Source organism: Orycteropus afer, unplaced genomic scaffold (genome assembly GCF_000298275.1).
Source record: "Orycteropus afer afer isolate SDZICR_OR568_19922 unplaced genomic scaffold, OryAfe1.0 scaffold00147, whole genome shotgun sequence".
In the NCBI taxonomy this organism is placed as follows: Eukaryota; Metazoa; Chordata; class Mammalia; order Tubulidentata; family Orycteropodidae; genus Orycteropus; species Orycteropus afer.
Window position 1 is genome coordinate 5,442,883 of NW_006921734.1, and position 19,275 is coordinate 5,462,157.

Genomic DNA, 19,275 nt, shown 5'->3' on the forward strand with positions numbered 1-19,275 from the left:
TTGAACCGCCAGCCTTTTGGTTAGCAGTCAAGTGCCTTAGGGACTATGCTACCAGAGATGTTTTAGTATGTTAGTAATTGTTCCTCTCAGACCCATTGTCCAAAAAAACTTATAGCCAGAGGGTCTAATTAACCATTAATGTGAGGTATATTCATAACCCATCTTTGTCTGTGGGTGCTTTCACTCAGAAGTTTTACCTCAATGTCTGTAAGATCTTATTGACTGCCATGTTCACATTAATGTTCATATATATATATGTGTGTGTGTGTGTTCATATAGATATTCATATTCATATATATATATATGTACATATATATGAATTACTTAAAAGCAGGGACAATACTTATTAAATGATTCTTTTAGCTGCATTAGTAGATTATTACCTATTATCCATTGCCGTTGAGTTGATTCCGATTTGACAGACCTGACAGGACAGAGTAAAACTGCACTATAGGGCTTCCAAGGCTGCAATCTTTACAAAAGCAGACTGCTGTATCTTTCTCCCATGGAGTGGCTGGTGGGTTCAAACCACTGCATACTTTTCAGTGAGCAGATGATCACTCAATTGTTGTGCCACAGAGATCATTTTTGTTGTTATTAGGTGCTATAGAGTCAGCTGCAATTCATACCGCTCTGCGTACAACAGAATGAAACATTGCCCAGTCTTGCATCAACTTCACTATCATTGTTATGTTTGAGTTAATTGTTGCAGCCTCTGTGTCAATCCATCTTGTTGAGAGTCTTCCTATTTTTCAGACTTTCTACTTTACCAAACATGAGGTCATTTGCCTCATGTTATCAGAGACTTGTCCCTCTTGCTAACATATCCAAAGTATTTGAGATGAAGTTTTGATATACTCGTTGCTAAGGACCTTTCTGGCTTTACATATTCCAAGACAGATTCAGTTGTTCTTCTGGTAATCTGCGGTATAATCAATGTTCTTTGGCCACACCATAATTCAAATGTGTTAATTCTTCTTTGATCTTCTGTATTCAATGTTCAGGTTTTGCATGCACATGAGGCAACTGAAAAGACCATGATCTGAGTCAAGCACACCTTAATCCTCAAAGTGACATCTTTGCTTTTTAATACTTTAAAGAGATCTTTTGCAAGCAGATCTGACCACTGCAATACATTGTTTGATTTCTTTATTGCTGCTACCATGAACATTAATTGTGGATCTAAGTAAAACGAAATCCTTAACAACTTCAAACTTTTCTCCATTTATCATGATGCTGTTTATTGGTCCAGTTGTGAGGATTTTTTTTTTTTTTTAATTTTGAGGTGTAATCCATCCTGAAGGCTATAATATTTGAGCTTCATCAATAAATGCTTCAAGCCCTCTTCAATTTCAGCAAGGCTGGTTGTGTCATCTGTACATTGCAGTCTTCTCCAATCCTGATGCTATGTTCTTCATATAGTCCACCTTCTCTGATTACTTGCTCAGCATATAGATTGAATCCAACTCACTGCCGTCGTGTCAGATACAACTCATAGCGACCCCTCCTTGGGTTTTCAAGGTGGTATCACTACAGAAGTAGATTGCCCCAACCTTCCTTCTGAGGAGAGACTGGTGGGTTTGAACCACCAGCCTTCTATATAACAATGAAATTTGGCTTAGGCACTATGCCATCAGAGCTCCCATAGATTGAATAAGTACAGTGAAGGAATACAACCCTGACACATGCATTTCCTGATTTTAAACCATACAGTATCCTCTTGATTTTTTCAAACAATTGTCTATAGATCTATGCACGGTTTCCACATGAGGACCATCAAGTGTTCTGGAATTCCTATTCTTCAAAATTTTATCCAGAATTTACTATGATCTATACAGCCATACTGTGGAGTGGCTTTGCATAGTCAATAAAACACGAGTTATCATCTTTCTAGCATTCTCTGCTTTCAGCCAAGATCCATCTGACATCAGCAATGATATCTCTCATTTTATTCTCTTCAGAATCCAGCTTGAATTTCTAGCTGCAACCATTTTTAATTTTCTTCAGCAAAACTTTATTTCCATGTGATGTTAAGGATATTATTTAATAATTCCACATTCTGTTGGATCACCTTTCATTAGAATGGACACAGATGTGTATCTCTTCCAGTGGGTTGGCCAGGTAATCCTCTTCCAAATTTGTTGGAATAAATTAGTGAGTGTTTCCAGTGTTGCATCCATTTGTTCAGACATCTCAGTTTGCATTCTGTCAATTCCTGGAGCTGTGTTTTTCACCAATTCCTTCTATGCAGCTCAGACTTCTTCCTTCAGCACCACTGGTTCTTGATCATATGCTACTTTCTCGAATGGCTGAACATCAACTAATTATTTGCGGTAAAATGACTTTGTGTTCACCAATTCTTCCATCTTCTTTTGCTATTTCCTGTGTCATCCAATATTTACCCATAGAATCATTCAATATTGCATCTCAAGGCTTAATTTTTTTTCTACACTTATTTTAGACAAATTCTGAGTAGGTTCTTCCCTTTTAGTTTTCTAACTCCAGGTGTTTGCACATTTCATTATAATACTTTTTCTTCTTGAGCTGCCCTTTGAAATCTTTGCTTCATCTCTTTTACTTCATCATTTATTCCATTTGCTTTAGGTATTCGATGTTTAAAAGCAAGTTTCAGAATCCTTTCTGACATCCATTTTAGTCTTTTCTTTGTTCCTGTCTTTTTAATGATGTTATACTCTCTTCACATATGTCTTTGATGTCATCCCACAACTTGTTAAGTCTTTGGTTATTAGTTTATAGTGCATCAAATCTATTGTTGAAATTATCTATAAATGCAGGTGGAATATAGGCAAGTTTGTTCTTTTGCTTTCGTGGACTTGTGTTAATTTTCTTCAGCTTCAACTTGAATTTGTATAACAATAGTTGATGGTATATTTCACAGTTGGCTCCTGTCCTTTTTTCTGGTTGATGATATTGAGCTTTTCCATCACCTCTTTCCACAGGGGTATTTGATTTGATTCTTGAGTATTCCATCTGGCAAGGTCCATGTGTAAAGTCAATGTTTAGGTTATCGAAAAAGATATTTGCAATGAATAAATTATTGGTCTTCCAAATTCTGTCATGCAATCTCCTGCATTCTTTATCACCAAAGCCATGTTTTCCAACTGCTATTCCTCCTTTGTTTCCAACTTTCACAGTCTAATCACCAATAATCATCAATACCTCTTGATTGCATGTTTGATCAATTTCAGACTGCAGAAGATAATAAATATCTTTAATTTCTGCATCTTTAGCATTAGTGGTTAATGCATAAGTTTGAATAATAGTCATATTAGCAAGTCTTTCTTGTGGACATATGGATATTTTCCTACCACCGACAGCATTATATTTCAGGATAAGCATCAAAATGTTCTTTTTGATGATAAATGTGATGCCATTCCTCTTCAATTTGTCATTCCTGGCATAGTAGACCATGTGACTGTCTGATTCAAAATGGCCAATTCTAGGCCATTTCAGCTCACTTTGTGTTTTATTTCATTTTTGACAGCTTCCAATATTCCTAGCTTCATATTTCATACATACCATGATCTGGTTATTAATGGTATTTTCAGCTATTTCTTCTTATTTTGAGTCATGCCACATCAGCAAATGAAGGTCCTGAAATCTTTACTCCATCTACATCATTAAATTCAATTCTACTTGAAGAGACAGCTATGGTATTTTTAGTGTCTTCCAACCTGAGGGGCTCATCTTCAGACATTATGTCAGATAATATTCCACTGTTATTCATAAGGTTTCATTGGCCACTTGTTTTAGAAGTAGATTGCCAGGTCCTTCCTCTCAGTGTGCCTTAGTCTAGAAGCTCCAGTGAAACCTCTCCACCATGAGTGAACCTCCTGATATTTGAAATATTAATGTCATAGATTTAGGCATCACAGGAAAACTCAAAAAAGCTCCATTAGCAACCCAAAATGCTTATTGAAATTCCAAATTGGATATTTGAATTTGTAATGGTATTTAAAAACCACAAGTGAATCAAGAATATAATTATTTTGTTCCTTACATCCAGTGTATTCTTGTTCTACTAACTTGTGATTGTTTTTTGTCTAAGTGACAAAAAAGAAAGCTATCATGATTTTCTCTTTGATATCAAGTTAAAATGTTCAGTGCTTCCAGTGAGAAAATAACATCAGTCAGGGAAAATGACAGTAATCAGAACACCCCTTTTCCTCAAGTCAAAAATCCTGTTTTTTTTGTTTTTTTTTTTAAAGAGAGAAATATATGTAAATAGATCAAGGTAATGCAGAAGATAACTCTTGGACACTTTAAGAAGTTAAAAATGTTCCATGGGTAGGGTATTGGAATTCTATTTTTAAAGTTATTTTTCAGAGTTTAATGATGAAAATAATAATAAATTCCACAAACAGATTTCAAATTGGCCAAGCATTTTGGCACTGGAAACTTAATTTCTTGGACAGTGAGCTATGAACACGCCTTGGAAAGACTCAACACAGCAATGACAGGAGAGAGCAGAACATCCAAGTACTCCCCAGTTCAGATCCTTATATCACCAAATGGGATTTGGGGGTGGGAAGGGATCAGAAGTTATTTTGTTGTTATTCTATTACAGATCTTTCTTCTTTCTTTTATGGCTGCCAAAAACTTTGCTGGCAGCTCATGGGCTCTTCACTGTTTACATTAACTAGTCTTAATTTAGGAATCCTGACTTAACCTTATTCATTGTCACAGACAATTCAGTGTTGTGATGGACCTTGTCGAGAGCATGGATTCAATAAACATGTCTCCTCCTTCTGCACAGAATCACAAGGCTGGAAGGTATGAACATATCATTTCTTTCTCCAGTATATGGAATAATTTATTCTAGTTGAGAAGACTTCCAGACACAAAGACTCAACTATCTTTATACCTAGATTTGGTCTTCCTCCCAGATAGTTCTGTACTATGTGCCATAGTTTAAAACATTTTTGTATACTGCTCACAGTGAAATTGAAGACAAACATGATTTCACATATGATCATTGGGCCATCACTAAGTCACCTCTCAGACTTTAAGTTAAAGGCTCTTACTCCATTTAAGTTTTCCAAGTGTTCTTATCTATCAGAATGTGTTACATATATGTATTATTTCCATGGACTACTTCACCATACTAGATGAAATCCTAATTTCTAGGAGGCTTTTTTTTCCTCCCTCTCTTAATTAATTCTACTTTATTTATGTTCTGGTGATGCAATGTTTAAGTGTGAAGTTGCTAGCTGAAAAGAGGACAGATTGAACTCAGAGCTACTCCACAGGAGAAGGATGTGGCAGTCTGCTTCTGTAAAGATTTACAGGCTTGCGGACTTTATGGGGCAGTTGTGCTATGTCTTATAGGGTCACTATGAGTTGGAATTGACTAAACGACAATGAGACCAAAAAACAACAGTAATAATTATTGAATAGCCTCTGGTACAGTCAGAATTCTAAGATGGCTGCCAAGATTCCTGCCCCTTGTTGTGCATACTTTGTACAATCCTTTCCCCTTGAATTCAGGCCAAACCTATGAATATGATGGGATATCACACCTATGGTTCAATTACCAATCAGTAAACTTTGAGTTGATTGCAATAGAGCTTATCCTGGTGGGCCTGATCTAAACAGGTGAACTTTTACTGACATAGAGATTGAAGTTTGTGAGGACTTAGACATGAGGTTCTCTACATCTGGCTTTGAATATGGAGAAGGCCATGTAGCAGAGATCTAAGAGTGATTCTAGGAGCTGAGAATAACCACCAGTTTAAGCCAACAAAGAACTGTCAATTTTTTGAATTGTGTATTAACACTTGTTTAGTGCAGAAATGTATTCTTCCCAAAGCAAGTCTCTAGATGGGTATGTAGAAAACTAACACAGTGATTTCAGCCATGTGACACTCTGAGCAGAGAATTCAGGTATGAAGATCTAGACTTCTGACCAAAAACCTATGAGATAATGTTTGTCTGCTAGTTTAAGCTACTAAGATTATGATAATTTTTTTACAAAGCAATAGAAAACTAAAATAAGCCTTTCCATACATTGGACACTGTGGTAAATAATTCTCTACGTCTAATCCCTACATCAATCCTTGAGGTAATCACTATGTCCGTGGTCAGAATAAGAAAGCTGAAGCTTGGCATAATTAATAGAACAACAAAGATTGGCTCCTTAAATACCGTGAATTTCACTATCATTTTATTTGAATTTGTAAGACTTCAAATGATACTCTTCCCTCCAAATTTCTTTGTCTATCTTCATAATCTTATTGATACTATTGGTTTGGTAATAGTCATTTGATCCAAACCATTTGGCTTCTTTCAGGTGTGAGCCACTGAGGGCAATTTTCTATTTAATTGTGCTTTTCAAAAACCAAATACAGATTTGATTTTTAAGCTTAAATTCTGTCAAAAAATAGAAATTGAGCAAGAGAGCTCTGTCTTCCCTATTTAAAAGAGGAACAGAGTAATGACTACATGTGCTGGCTCACTGCTCACACCTTGTTCCTCCAGCCCTCTGAACCTTCTCCAGATCTGCCTATCCCATTGTTGGGATGATTCATTGCCAATGAATCTGGGGTTTGAAGGTCATAATTAAGTCAGGATTGCTGGCATACATATTTTCACCCAGAACACTGCCCAACTGTGTCTTTATGTTTTCCTTGTGACCACATCTCTGCCTTGTACCCAAGTTCTATTTATTGGGTTACTATCCAGCTTCATCATCCATTCCTTCAGGGAAGCACTCTACTTTTAGCTTTACCAGAATGTCAGTCTTTTCCTACCAAAACACAATATTTGCCAGAGGGGTTAAATAAATATGCTTATATACCCATGTGTGAGAAAAAAGAGGGAATAGCAAAAATTGTGGAAAAAAGAAGAAAAAGTATAAGGAATGTGCTAAATTTGGTGGGAAAAAATTTGAGGGCAAAGTGGAAATTGATATTAAATTGAAGTGGATAAAAATGACACAAAAGAAAATTAAAAAATAAAAACATAAAATAACTTCCCCCAAACAAAGGATAAAGGCAAATTCAGAGAAAACAATAAATATGACCTATCGACAAGAGCCAGGGAAGCCCTACAGGGTTTGAGGACCCTGAGTTTTATTTCTCTGCAGTGGGAAGTCTAACGATGCCACATATAGAGAAGCCAAAAAGGAAAGTGAGTCTTTCAGAGATTATAGTTAGTCCAGGAGTCATTTGAAACTAGAAAAACCAGGTGAAGGTAATAATAATAATTATTGCTATTGTTGTTGTTCGCCATCGAGTCGGACCCAACTCATAGTGACTCCTGCTTGGGTTTCTGAGGCAGTATCACCAGGAAGTAGATTGGCTAACCTTTCTTCTGAGGAGTGGCTGGTGGGTTTGAACCGCCAGTCTTCTGGTTAGCAGTCAAGTGCCTTAGGCACTATGCTACCAGAGCTCCCAATAATAATAGTATCATACATTTTTAACACTGTGAGTTAGACATTGTTCTACATATTTGTAAATTAGTAAACAGTTTTAGGTTTACAGAAAAATTGAGCAGAAAGTACAGAGAACCCTCATATACCCTCTTTGTTCCATATGTACTTTCCCTTATTATAAACATCTTGCATTAATATGGTACATTTGTCATAATCCATGAAACCATGTTGATAAATTATTACAAACTAAAGTCTATAGTGTTTACATTAGAACTCACTCTTTGTGCTGTATAGTTCTTTGGGTTTCAGAAAATCTACATGTCTTATGTACAGCACTATGGTATCATACAGAATGGTTTCACTGACCTAAAAATTCCCTTGTGTTCCACCTATTCAGCCTTCCCTCCCTCCTCACAAATCCCTGGAAACTATTTTTTATTGTCTTTATAGTCTTACCTTTTCTATAATATAGTTGGAATCATACAGTATGTAGCCTTTTTAGAATGATTTTTGTCACTTGTTCTAAGTGCCAATGAGTCAGTTCCAACTCAAAGAAACCTCATGTACAACAGAAGGAAACACTGACCAGTTCTGCACCATCCTCACAATTCTTGCTATGCCCATCATCACAGCCACTGTGTCAATCCATCTCAGTGAGGGTCTTCCTCTTTTTTTGCTAACCCTTTATTTTACAAAGCAAGATGTCCTTCTCCAGGGACTGGCCCTTTCTTATAACCTGGCCTGTATGAGAGATGAAGTCTCACCATCCTCATTCCTAAGGAGCATTCCAGTTGCATTTTTTCTAAGACAAATTGGTTCATTCTCCTTGCAATCCATGGTATATTAAATATTCTTCACCTAAACCACAAACTAAATGCATCAATTCTTCAGTTTTTTCACTTAGCAATATGAATTCAGCATTCTTCCATGTCATTTTATAGTTTGATCACTCATTTCTTTTTGTTGCTCAATACTATCCCATGATATTGATATAGCACTATTTCTTTATCCTTTAACCTATTGAAGGACATCTTAATTACTTCCAAGTTTTGGCAATTATGAATAAAGCTGTTATAAACATGTTGTTGTTGTTGTTGTTATGTGCCGTCGAGTCAGACCCGACTCATAGCGACCCCTTCTTGGGTTTCCAAGGCAGTATCACTACGGAAGTAGATTGCCCCATCTTCCTTCCGGGGAGTGGCTGGTGGGTTTGAACCGCCAGCCTTCTGGTTAGCAGTCAAGTGCCTTAGCCACTATGCTACCAGAGCTCCCGTTATAAACATACATGTGCAAATTTTTATGTGGACAAAAGTTTTAATTCATTTGGGTAAATAGCTAGGAGTGCAATGCTGGATCTAATGTAAGTCTATGTTTAACTTTGTAAGAAACTGCCAAACTTTTTTCAAAAGTAGCTGTACTTTTTGCATCACCACCAGCAGTGACTGAGAGTTCCTGTTGCTCCATAGCCTCAAGAGCATTTGGTGATGTCAATTTTTTAGATGTTAGCCATCTTCTAACTATTTTAACTAATCTAATCCTGACAAAAATCCTTTTAAGTTCTTACTATTATCATGCCCATTTTACTTTGGAAAAAACTGAGGCATTGAGGATTTAAGTAATTTGCCTAAGGTGAGGTTGAGAATAAGAACTATTGAGGATGTCAATTTGGCAGGATTGTAGAAAACAAGAGTGAGTGTGATGGAAGATGGAGAGTTTAAGAGAGAAAAAATTTAGTACGTTCTTAGAAATCAGTGTAAGAAAATTGGCTTTTATGTTGAGAGAGAAGGTAAACCAGTGAAGAGTTTTGAGCAGAACAGAGATGTTTTTGACTCATATTTAAAAATAATTATTCTGCTTGCTAGAAAAAGAATAGATTATAAGTGTGTAATGGGAAGGTGAGAGAATGGGAATGAAGAATGTCAGGGGTGGAACTAGATAGAGCAGGAAGGAGTTATTACAAGAATCCAGGCAAGAGGAATAGTGTGGTCACCAAGATGATCCTTAGATTTGGACTGACCATAGCTGATTGGCCAACCTATGTTTCTACTGACTAAATGAAGAGAGGAGGTGGAGTTGAACGGCACATAAAAAGTTTGATTCCTTTATCAAACTTGCAATCAAGATGCATTGATAATTACTGGTGTATAGAATGCAGAAGTTGGAAACAAAGAAAATGGATCAGTAGCTGGAAAAGACAGAAACATACTGGAGATCACATGATGGAATTTTCCAAGATCAATAACTTACTTATTTAAAGTACCTCTTTTCAACAACATAAATGGAGACTATACACGTGGCTCTTACTAGATGAAACACACAGAAATCAAATAGACTACAGTTGTAGCAGTAAATCAACAAGGAACAGTCAGAAATTCAAGGTGGATTCGGAAGCATACTCACTGTCTTTGAGTTGACTCCAACTCATAGCAACCCCCATTGAGTTTCCAAGGCTGTAATCTTTATGAAAGTAGATTGCCTCATCTTTCTCTGACAGAGTAGCTGGTGGATTTGAACTGCTGACCTTTCAGTTAGCAGCCAAATGTCTTACCCACCATATTACCAGATTCAGGAAAAAAACAAAACAAAACTCATTGCCGCTGAGTCTGATCCGACTCATAGTGACCCCTCCTTGGGTTTCCAAGGCAGGATCACTACAGAAGTAAATTGCCCAATCTCCCTTCCAAGGAGTGACTGGTGGGTTTGAACCACCAGCCTTCTGATTAGCAGTGAGATGCCTTAGGCACTATGCCACCAGAGCTCCCAGATTCAGAAGAGGATGTGGAAAAAAGGAATATCATTGCTGATGTCATGTGGATCTTAACTAAAAGGAGAGAATACCAGAAAGATGTTTATCTGTATTTTATTGACTTTGCAAAGGCTTTCAATTGTGTGGACAATAAAAAAAAAAAAACATTATGAATAACATTATGATTGGGAATTCCAGAAGTCTTAATTGTCCTCATGTGGAAACTGTACATAGAACAGAAAGCTGTTGTTCAAACAGAACAAATGGATACTGTATGGTTTAAAATCAGAAAAGAAAAAAAAAAAGGTATGCATCAGGGTAGTATCCTTTCACCATACTTATTCAATCTGTATGCTGAGCAAATAATAGAAGAAACTGGACTATATAAAGAAGAATATGACATCAGGACTAGAGGAAGCTTCATTAACAACCTGTAATATGAAGACGATACATTGCTTGCCGAAAATGAAGAGGACTTAAAGCACTCACTGGTGAAGATCAAGGACTACAGGCTTCAGTATGGATTATACCTTAACATAAAGAAAACAAAAATCTTCACAACCAGACTAATAAGCAGCATCATGATTATTATTGTTAACTGCTATTGAATCAGTTTTGACTTATAGTGACCCTAAATACAGTACCTTGCCTGCTAACCAGAAGGCTGGCGGTTCAAACCCACCAGCCACTCCTCGGAAGGAAGGTTGGGCAATCCTACTTCCGTAGTGATACTGCCTCGGAAACCCAAGGAGGGGTCGCTATGAGTCAGGGCTGACTCGACGGCACATAACAACAACAAATACAGTACAATGAAACACTGCCTGGTCCTGCACCATCCTCAAAATCATTGTTATGTTTGAGGCCACTGTGGCAACCACTGTGTCAGTCCATCTTATTAAGGGTCTTCTTATTTGATGACCCTCTATCCATCAAAATAAATGGAGAAAAGAGTGAAGTTGTTAGGATTCCATTTTACTTGGATCCACAATCAATCCCCATGGAAGCAGCAGTCAAGAAACTAAATGATGTGCTGCATTGGGCAAATCTTCTGGAAAATACCTCTTTAAAGTTAAGAGAAAAAAAAAAAAATGTCACTTTGAGAACTAAGGTGACCCTAATGCAAGCCATGGTACTTTCAATCAACTCAGACGCATGCAAAAGCTGGACAATGAATAAGGAAGACCGAAGAAGAATTGATGCATTTAAATTATGGTGTTGACAAAGAATATTGAATACACCATGGACTGCCAGAAAAATGGACAAACTTATCTTGGACGAAGTACAGAAAGAATACTACTTAGAAGTGAGGATGGAAAGACTTCCTCTCACGGACTTTGGACATGTTTTCTGGAGAGGCCAATCCCTGGAAAAGAACATCATTCTTGGTAAAGTAGAGTGTCAGTGGAAGAGGAAGACACTCAGTGGGAGAGATTGAAACAGTGGCTTCAACAATGGACTCAGACATGGCAGTGATTGTCAGGAAAATGCATGAACAGGCCGTTCATTCTGTTGTACATAAGGTTGCTATGAGTCAGAACGGACTCAATGGCACCTAACAATAGTACCAACAACATATATTCTTAATTACAGTTTATTGTATATGGATAAATCTGGATGAGTGTTCTTTATCCAGACCTTAGTAAATCCATGGTTAATCCATGATCATAAATATGCTTGTGTTATGTGCTTGGAGTCAATTCAGACTCAGACTATTTTTATTGGACAGAGTAGAACTGCCCCCAAAGGGTTTCCTAAGGTTTAAATCTTTACAGGAATAGATTGCCAAGCCTTTTCTCCTATAGATTTGCTGGTGGGTTTGAACTGCCAAACTTTTGGTGAAGGTAATGAAGAATACTTAACCACTGTTTCACCAGAGCTTCAATCATGATGGAAGATTCAATCCTGAACCAAGTGATAAATATTGTACAAAGCGTCTTCATGTGTATTATTTTGTGAATAACTCAAGAATGTAAAAAAAAAAAAAAAAACCAACTCACTGCCACCAAGTTAGATACAACTCATTGTGACCCTTCCTTGGGTTTCCGAGGCGGTATATCTACGGAAGTAGATTGCCCAATCTTCCGAGGAGTGGCTAATGGGTTTGAACAGCCAGACTTCTTGTTCGCAGTCCAATGCCTTAGGCACTAAGCCACAAGAATGTATTTATGGTAAATATTATTCCTGCCATTTAACATAAGAGAAAATTGAGTTGCAATGAATTTAGAGGTAAGCTTGTCCAGTATAACAATAACTGTGAATCAGAGACCTGTGCTTTTTCCACTGATCCCAACATCCTAATAGGAACATATAAAGATGAAAAAGAAAGGGAGGCTACAGTTTCCAGGACAAAGACTGGTTTGAATAAAGCATAAAACCTGTTGCCGTTGAGTCAACTCTGACTCACAGTGATCCCATGTATGTCAGAGTAGAACTGTACGCCATAGGGATTTCAATGGCTGATTTTCAGCAGTATATTGTTATTATATTCAAACCTGAGACATATATGTTGTTGTTGTTATGTGCCATCGAGTCGGACTCGACTCATAGCGACCCCACCTTGGGTTTCTGAGGCAGTATCGCTACGGAAGTAGATTGGCCCATCTTCCTTCTGAGGAGTGGCTGGTGGGTTTGAACCTCCAGCCTTCTGGTTAGCAGTCAAGTGCCTTAGGCACTATCCTACCAGGGCTCCTGAGACATATATAGATAAGCTTGAACTTCAAACTTTTCAGTTAGCAGCTGAGCAGGTTAACCATTTGCACCACCCAGGAACTCTGAATGTGTGCATAAAGTAATGCTATAGCTTGGCATTTGGGAGGAATGTCTACCCCCTGTAATTCTCACAGTTGGTTCTTAGCATTTATATCATGTGCATTAAAAGTTCAACTTTGATGAAAGTTGCAAATTACTATGGAGAAGATCTCTTAAGATGAAGGAGACCCAAATAAAATAGCTTTACAAAGTCAGACTATTAAAAAAAGGCTTTTTTCTTCTGTAAGATGATTTTAAGTTAACACAAAAAAAGATATTAGAAAAAGTACTCAAAGCTTTCCTCTATTTACTGCAGCTTTGTAGCTTCAAGACTCGACACAAACACCCATGTCCTGTTAGCTTTGATTTCTAATTCATAAAACCAAACACACTGTTTTTCTTCTTTCTAAATATATGTGTCATAAACTCAGTCTTTATATGTTTTCTTTTTATCTATACATTTTCTTTACATAGATTATGCACCCCTACAAAGTAAATGACAAGACTGAGACTAAGGGAAGACATTTACCATGAGAGAAAAATTTAAAAACCATAAAAACCAAACTACTGTCATCTAGTCAATCCCACCTCATATCATGACCCTATAAGACAGAGAAGAACTACCCCATAGGGTTTGCAAAGCTGTAAATCTTTACAGAACAGATTGCCTCATCTTTCTCCCATAGAATGGCTGGTGAGTCCGAACTGCCAACCTTTTGGTTAGCAGCCGAATGCCTCAATCACTGCGCCAACAGAGCTCCTAACAAAATTTAAGGGGGTGACAAAAAATACAGTAGTCACAATAATTAATACTTTAATGTGATTTTTTAAAATTATAAATTAATATAAAAATATCTATGGTGAATATAATATCAAAATGTTAAATTAAGACAGATCAATAGTACTTTTCCTTTTGCCTCAAGCTTCAGTATGATTTGGCACAGTCCTGGTAAATGATATTGCCTTTTGACATTTTATGTTTCAATATTCTTGCTGCATGTAGTATTCAGTACAAGCTAGAGGTGTTTTTTCTTATGTGAGGCTGAAATATAGGAAAAATAAAAACAGAGTCAGGGCAAGTATTATGACATGTATTGGGCACACAATGATCTTCCTTTAATTTGTTACAATTCCCTAAAGCATCACAAAATGTAACCTGTCATCAATTTGATCATCCTGACCCAGAATAATACCCAGGAGGCAAGACCTAGACCCTGCATCCAAGGCTGAGGTGCTGCAATGCAGCATTCTGAACAAAATCACCAGCATTCATGATGCCACCTCCCTTCTGTTCTGTAAGCTGGAAGTAAATGCTGATTATCTGGAGATGATCATAACATGCCTTTTCCATAAACCAAGCACAAACAGCAATCATATAGTTAACAAAAAGCTATGCTTGTCAGGCAATTGTTATATTTAGCACAATTGCTCGGGCCATTAATTAGAGTATAGCATTTCCTCTTGGGATAATGCTGATTAAAATGTATATACACTCTGCTGGAAAATAACTTCAGGGTTGATGTGAAAACAGAAATGAGAGATTTCATATAAATACCTTTGAGAGAAGGGGCATTTTTATAAAGAGTGGAATGCTCGTCTCCCTGCCCTTCTGGGAGCTGAGAATCCCAGGTCCATTTTGTAGTTTGCTGGTCAAGGTTTTCTAAAAGATAAAAGAGATGAAGGAAGAAGTGAGTCAGCTTGATTCTTCTTTGGAGTTGAATTTCCCCTTAATGTTTTGTGATCACAGATACATAATTCAATGGACTTTCATAAAATATACATGTCATCTTTTCTGTAAACAGTTCTAAGAGCAGACCTCACCAATTAGCAAAATCCTCATATTCATTGGTTTAACTGACCCACTGTGCATCCAGAAATCCCTGCAGCATGAACTAGTTGGGAATTTTCAGTCTTTAAATACTCATTAAACATTACCCACTAGGTAGGACACTCTTGGGAGACAATGTAAGAGCTTTGCAGAGCTGCTCACTGAGGACATAAAATGTAAGAAGTGAGTAAGCAGTCAATGACCTGAAACATGATGCATCCTGCCTTTTTCTATTCTAGGGCTTTCCTTTTCTAGCTTTTCAAAGTGTGCTTCATGGACCAGTAGCATGAACATCCACCTCAGAGCTTGTTAGAATTGCAGATTCCCAGATCTCACCCTAGATTTGTAGTCACAATCTGCATTTCAGATACATTGCCAAGTAATTCTTTTACATCTAAAGTTTGAGAGATAATGGACTAAAGACTGTTTTGCCCACAGTCTTGGGCTTTCCAATATCAATAAGACTGGACGGATATGTCAAAAGAATGGTGTAAAGACTTGCAAATGGAAGCAAATGCAAAGCAGGTGTAATCCATGAAAAATTCAGTACCCTTCTGCTCAGCAAGAAGGAGTCTACAGGAGTTCTATAGCTGCTGGATAATTAGCCTTAGGTAAAAGAGATACTTTGTTGTAGACAAACCAACTTAGATTTCTGGGAATTCTGAGGAAGAACATCTATAGCATCACAACTCAGTGGATATGATCTCTGGAAGCCATGTGAGGACTGAGCAGGCGAGAAGAAAGAAGAAAATAAATATCTGGCTGATTTGTGGCCAATGATTGAGCTATTCTCTGATTTCTATTGTAGCAGATTTTGCAGAGCTCACTTGGAAACTCCATGGTGTCAGAGTAGAACTGTGTTCATTGGGTTTTCAGTGGATGATTTTTTGGAAGTAGATCCAGGACTTTCTTCCAAGCCACTTCTGGGTGGAGTCAAATTGCCAACCATTCCATCAGTAGCCAAGCACATTAAGCATTTGCACCACTCAGATCCTCATGGTGGCTTATAACTAGTGTTTTATTTCATGTTGACATTTCCACATTTTGTTCTCCATGGATCAATAGATACTTGGGTTTATTTTGCCATATAAAGTGCTACATAAGTTTCATGAAAGTAAACAGCAATAATAGCAACAATTTCTAGCATACTGAATGCCTGCTATAGACTAGACAGTGTGTCACAAGACTTGTATTATTTATTTAAACTCATCTGTTCTTGAAAGGGGGTAGTATCCTATATGAAAATTAAGAAAACTGAGACATAAAAGGTCAAGTGATTTATTCAAGTTTTCATGGGTGAAATGTAAACATAATTCTATTTTATTAATAACTCATAATTTTTCTAGTACAGACAGTATTCCTGGATAGCAAGGACTCAGTTTCATTTCCACTATCTCCCACAGTGTCTCATATGCATTTTTCAAGGTACACAATACACAGTTGATACTTAAACGCTTCAACTGAATCAGCAGACGGCAAAGGACACTTTTAGAGTGGCTAAGGTGGTATCATTGAAGACTGGGCAGTGTTCAGAATACCTTTGCAGTGACTGCAGCATGTGGAACTAAGAAACAGTTCCTTAAAGAAGTATGCAAAAGTAGAGTGAGGTTATAAAATCTAAAACTTTAGTTATATTTGTTTTATGTAAAAATAGTTTAAATTTCTAAACAGATTACTAGGAGCCTTGGTGTCACAGCAGTTAAGTGTTCAGCTGCTAATCAAGAGGTTGGTGGTTTGAACCCACCCAGTGGCTCTATGTTAGAAAGATCTAGAAATCTGTTCCTATAAAGATTACAAAGAAAACTCTGTGGAACGGTTCTATTCTGTCACATGGGATCTGTGATGCAGCTAGCTCTTCTAGCCGTGGGCTTTGTGACTCCCACACAATGATTGGATGGAACTATGAGCTCTGGTAGCATAGTGCCTAAGGCACTTGATTGCTAACCAGAAGGCTGGCGGTTCAAACCCACCAGCCACTCCTCGAAGGAAGGTTGGGCAATCTGCTTCCGTAGTGATACTGCCTCGGAAACCCAAGGAGGGGTCGCTATGAATCAGGGCCGACTCGATGGCAAATAACAACAACAACAACATGTAAATAAAGTGCTTATGACCTGCCAAGGAGATTGGACAGCTTGCTATCAGTACAAAAATGGTGTGTGAAACTCTGTGTGGGATGGGCTGTACAAATAAAGTATATGGAACCCTAACAAGGGGATTGGTCGGTTTTGCTTTCTTGTTAGGCTTAAAGGGAGCCAGTCTCAGAAGTGAGAAAGGGACCTTATTACCATCAAGAAAGAAAAGTTCGGAGTGGAATGTGTTCTTTGGACCCGGAGTCATTGTGCTGAGAACCTCCTAAACTCAGGACCCAGGAGACAAACATGAGAGATGGCAAGAAGTGGCAGCAAGCATTGCAGAATCCAGTGGCAGAGAGTAGCAACTGTGCTGAAGGACCAGGGAAGTGATGCAAGATGTTGCAGTGGGCTTTCCAGCTCAATGAGTGAAGCAGCTACGGTGGGTTTGCTGACCCACGGAACAAGAGAGCTGAGCATCTTCAAGCAAATGGCTTGTTGGTAGAGTAGGGTGCTTTCAGGCACTTGTTGATGAAGTTATGTTTGCCAACTGATGGAATGAGAGCACTGAGCACCTTTTGGCAGAAGGCTTACTGGCAGAGTGGGGTGCCTCTAGGCACTTATTGCCAGAACTAAAGCTTTGTAAAATTTTTCCAAGCAGAGTGGAGCCTGGGCCAAGGGGCTGAGGAGACCAAAGAGGGAGAGAGACAGAGAGAGAGAGAGAGAGGGAGAGAGAGAGAGAAAGAGCGACAGAGAGAGAGATAGAGGGAGAGAGAGAGAGAAAAAGAGAGAGAGAAAGGCCTGCCTTCGTGCATGGCTGAGAAGCTGTCCTGACTGAAGAACTAAATTCTAAGTCGTTCCTGATCCTAAACATAACCTGTCTTTTTTCTAATAAACCCCACAACAGTGAGGAGTATGGTCTGTGAGTTCTGTGTGGCCATTGCAATTACTTATGTAGTGATACTGCCTCAGATACCCAAGGAGGGGTCACTACAAGTTGGATCCAACTTGACAGCAACTAGTTTGGTTTGGGTTTGAGCAGAGAAATAGAGTGCTTTGTGAGGGATGGCTGGTATCAGAAGTGGTAAAAATGTTGGAGGGTGGAAGTGTGTCTGACCTCCACCTCATTGCGATCAGCTTTGTAATGATGCTGATGATCTTGACTTTCTCTCCTGTTCTTTGTGAAGTTAGAGGAGGAGGTCAGATGCATCCACAGTGCCATTTTTTTTACAGATCACTATGAATCAAAATTGACTCAATGGCATGTTTCAACAACAGATTATTTAAATTTTCACCTCCAAATTTTGGGTGAAGTTAAACTCCTACATGAAGTATTATGTTTTTTCTTTGACTCTCATTATTACTGGCATACTGACCTTGAGTAGTCAGGCATTAGGATATCACAATGCCCAGATGGTCTCACTAAATAACTATATGGAGAACAGGACATGCATTCAAAGAAGGGTAAATGTCTGAACTCTGCTCTTTCAGAAAATCTAACAGTAATAATGAATATATCTATTGCTTGTCTCCTGTAAGCTTAGCATCTGCTCCTAATTAAAGGCCCAACAAGTTGAATCAGTGTCACCAAAGCAGGTGTTGGTAACCTGCAGAACCTCCCAGTAATCACCCTTCAAACAAAACCTCTTAGAATAGCCTGCTCCTGATCCTTTGCAAAGCATAATAATTCAATCTTGTGATATCACGTAAGAAAAAAAAAATCCTGTAGTATGCAGCAATAAAGGGAAGCGCTAATTCAGCTGGATATGTATATGTGTTCTATTCAATAATAGAAATAGAGAAAACAAATACATCCATGTGACTTCAGTGTTTTACTACATAAATTCCTTGCTAAAAGAGTAACTTCTGTAATGTAGGAAAGATTTGGAAATGTTGTTAGGTGCCATTGAGTTAGCTCTGACTCATAGCAACCATATACATAACAGAATGAAACACTGCCCAGTCTGGTGCCAGCCTCAAGATCCTTGCTATAAATGAGCCCATCGTTGTAGCCACTGTGTCAATCCATCTTGCTGAGTGCCTTCCCCTTTTTCATTGCATTCCACTTTACCAAGCACGATATCCTTCTCCGGGGAATGGTCCGTTCTAACAACATGACTAAAGAGTGAGACGAAGTGTGGCCGTTCTCGCTTCCAAGGAGCATTTGGGCTTCACTTCTCCCAGGACAGATTTGTTAGTTTTTCAGCAGTCCATAGGACTTTCAGTAGTCTTTCCCAACACCACTACTCAAAAGCATCAACTCTCCTTCTGTCTTCCTTATTCATTGTCCAGCTCTCACATGCATATGAGGTGATTGAAAAATAACATGGGTTGGGTTAGGTACGCCTTAGTCTTCCAAGAGACATCTTTGCTCTTCAGCATTTTAAAGATTCACCCAGTGCAATACATCATCTGATGTCTTGACTGCTGCTTCCATTGGTGTTGATTGTAGAACAAAATAATACGACATCTTTGACAACTTTCATATTTC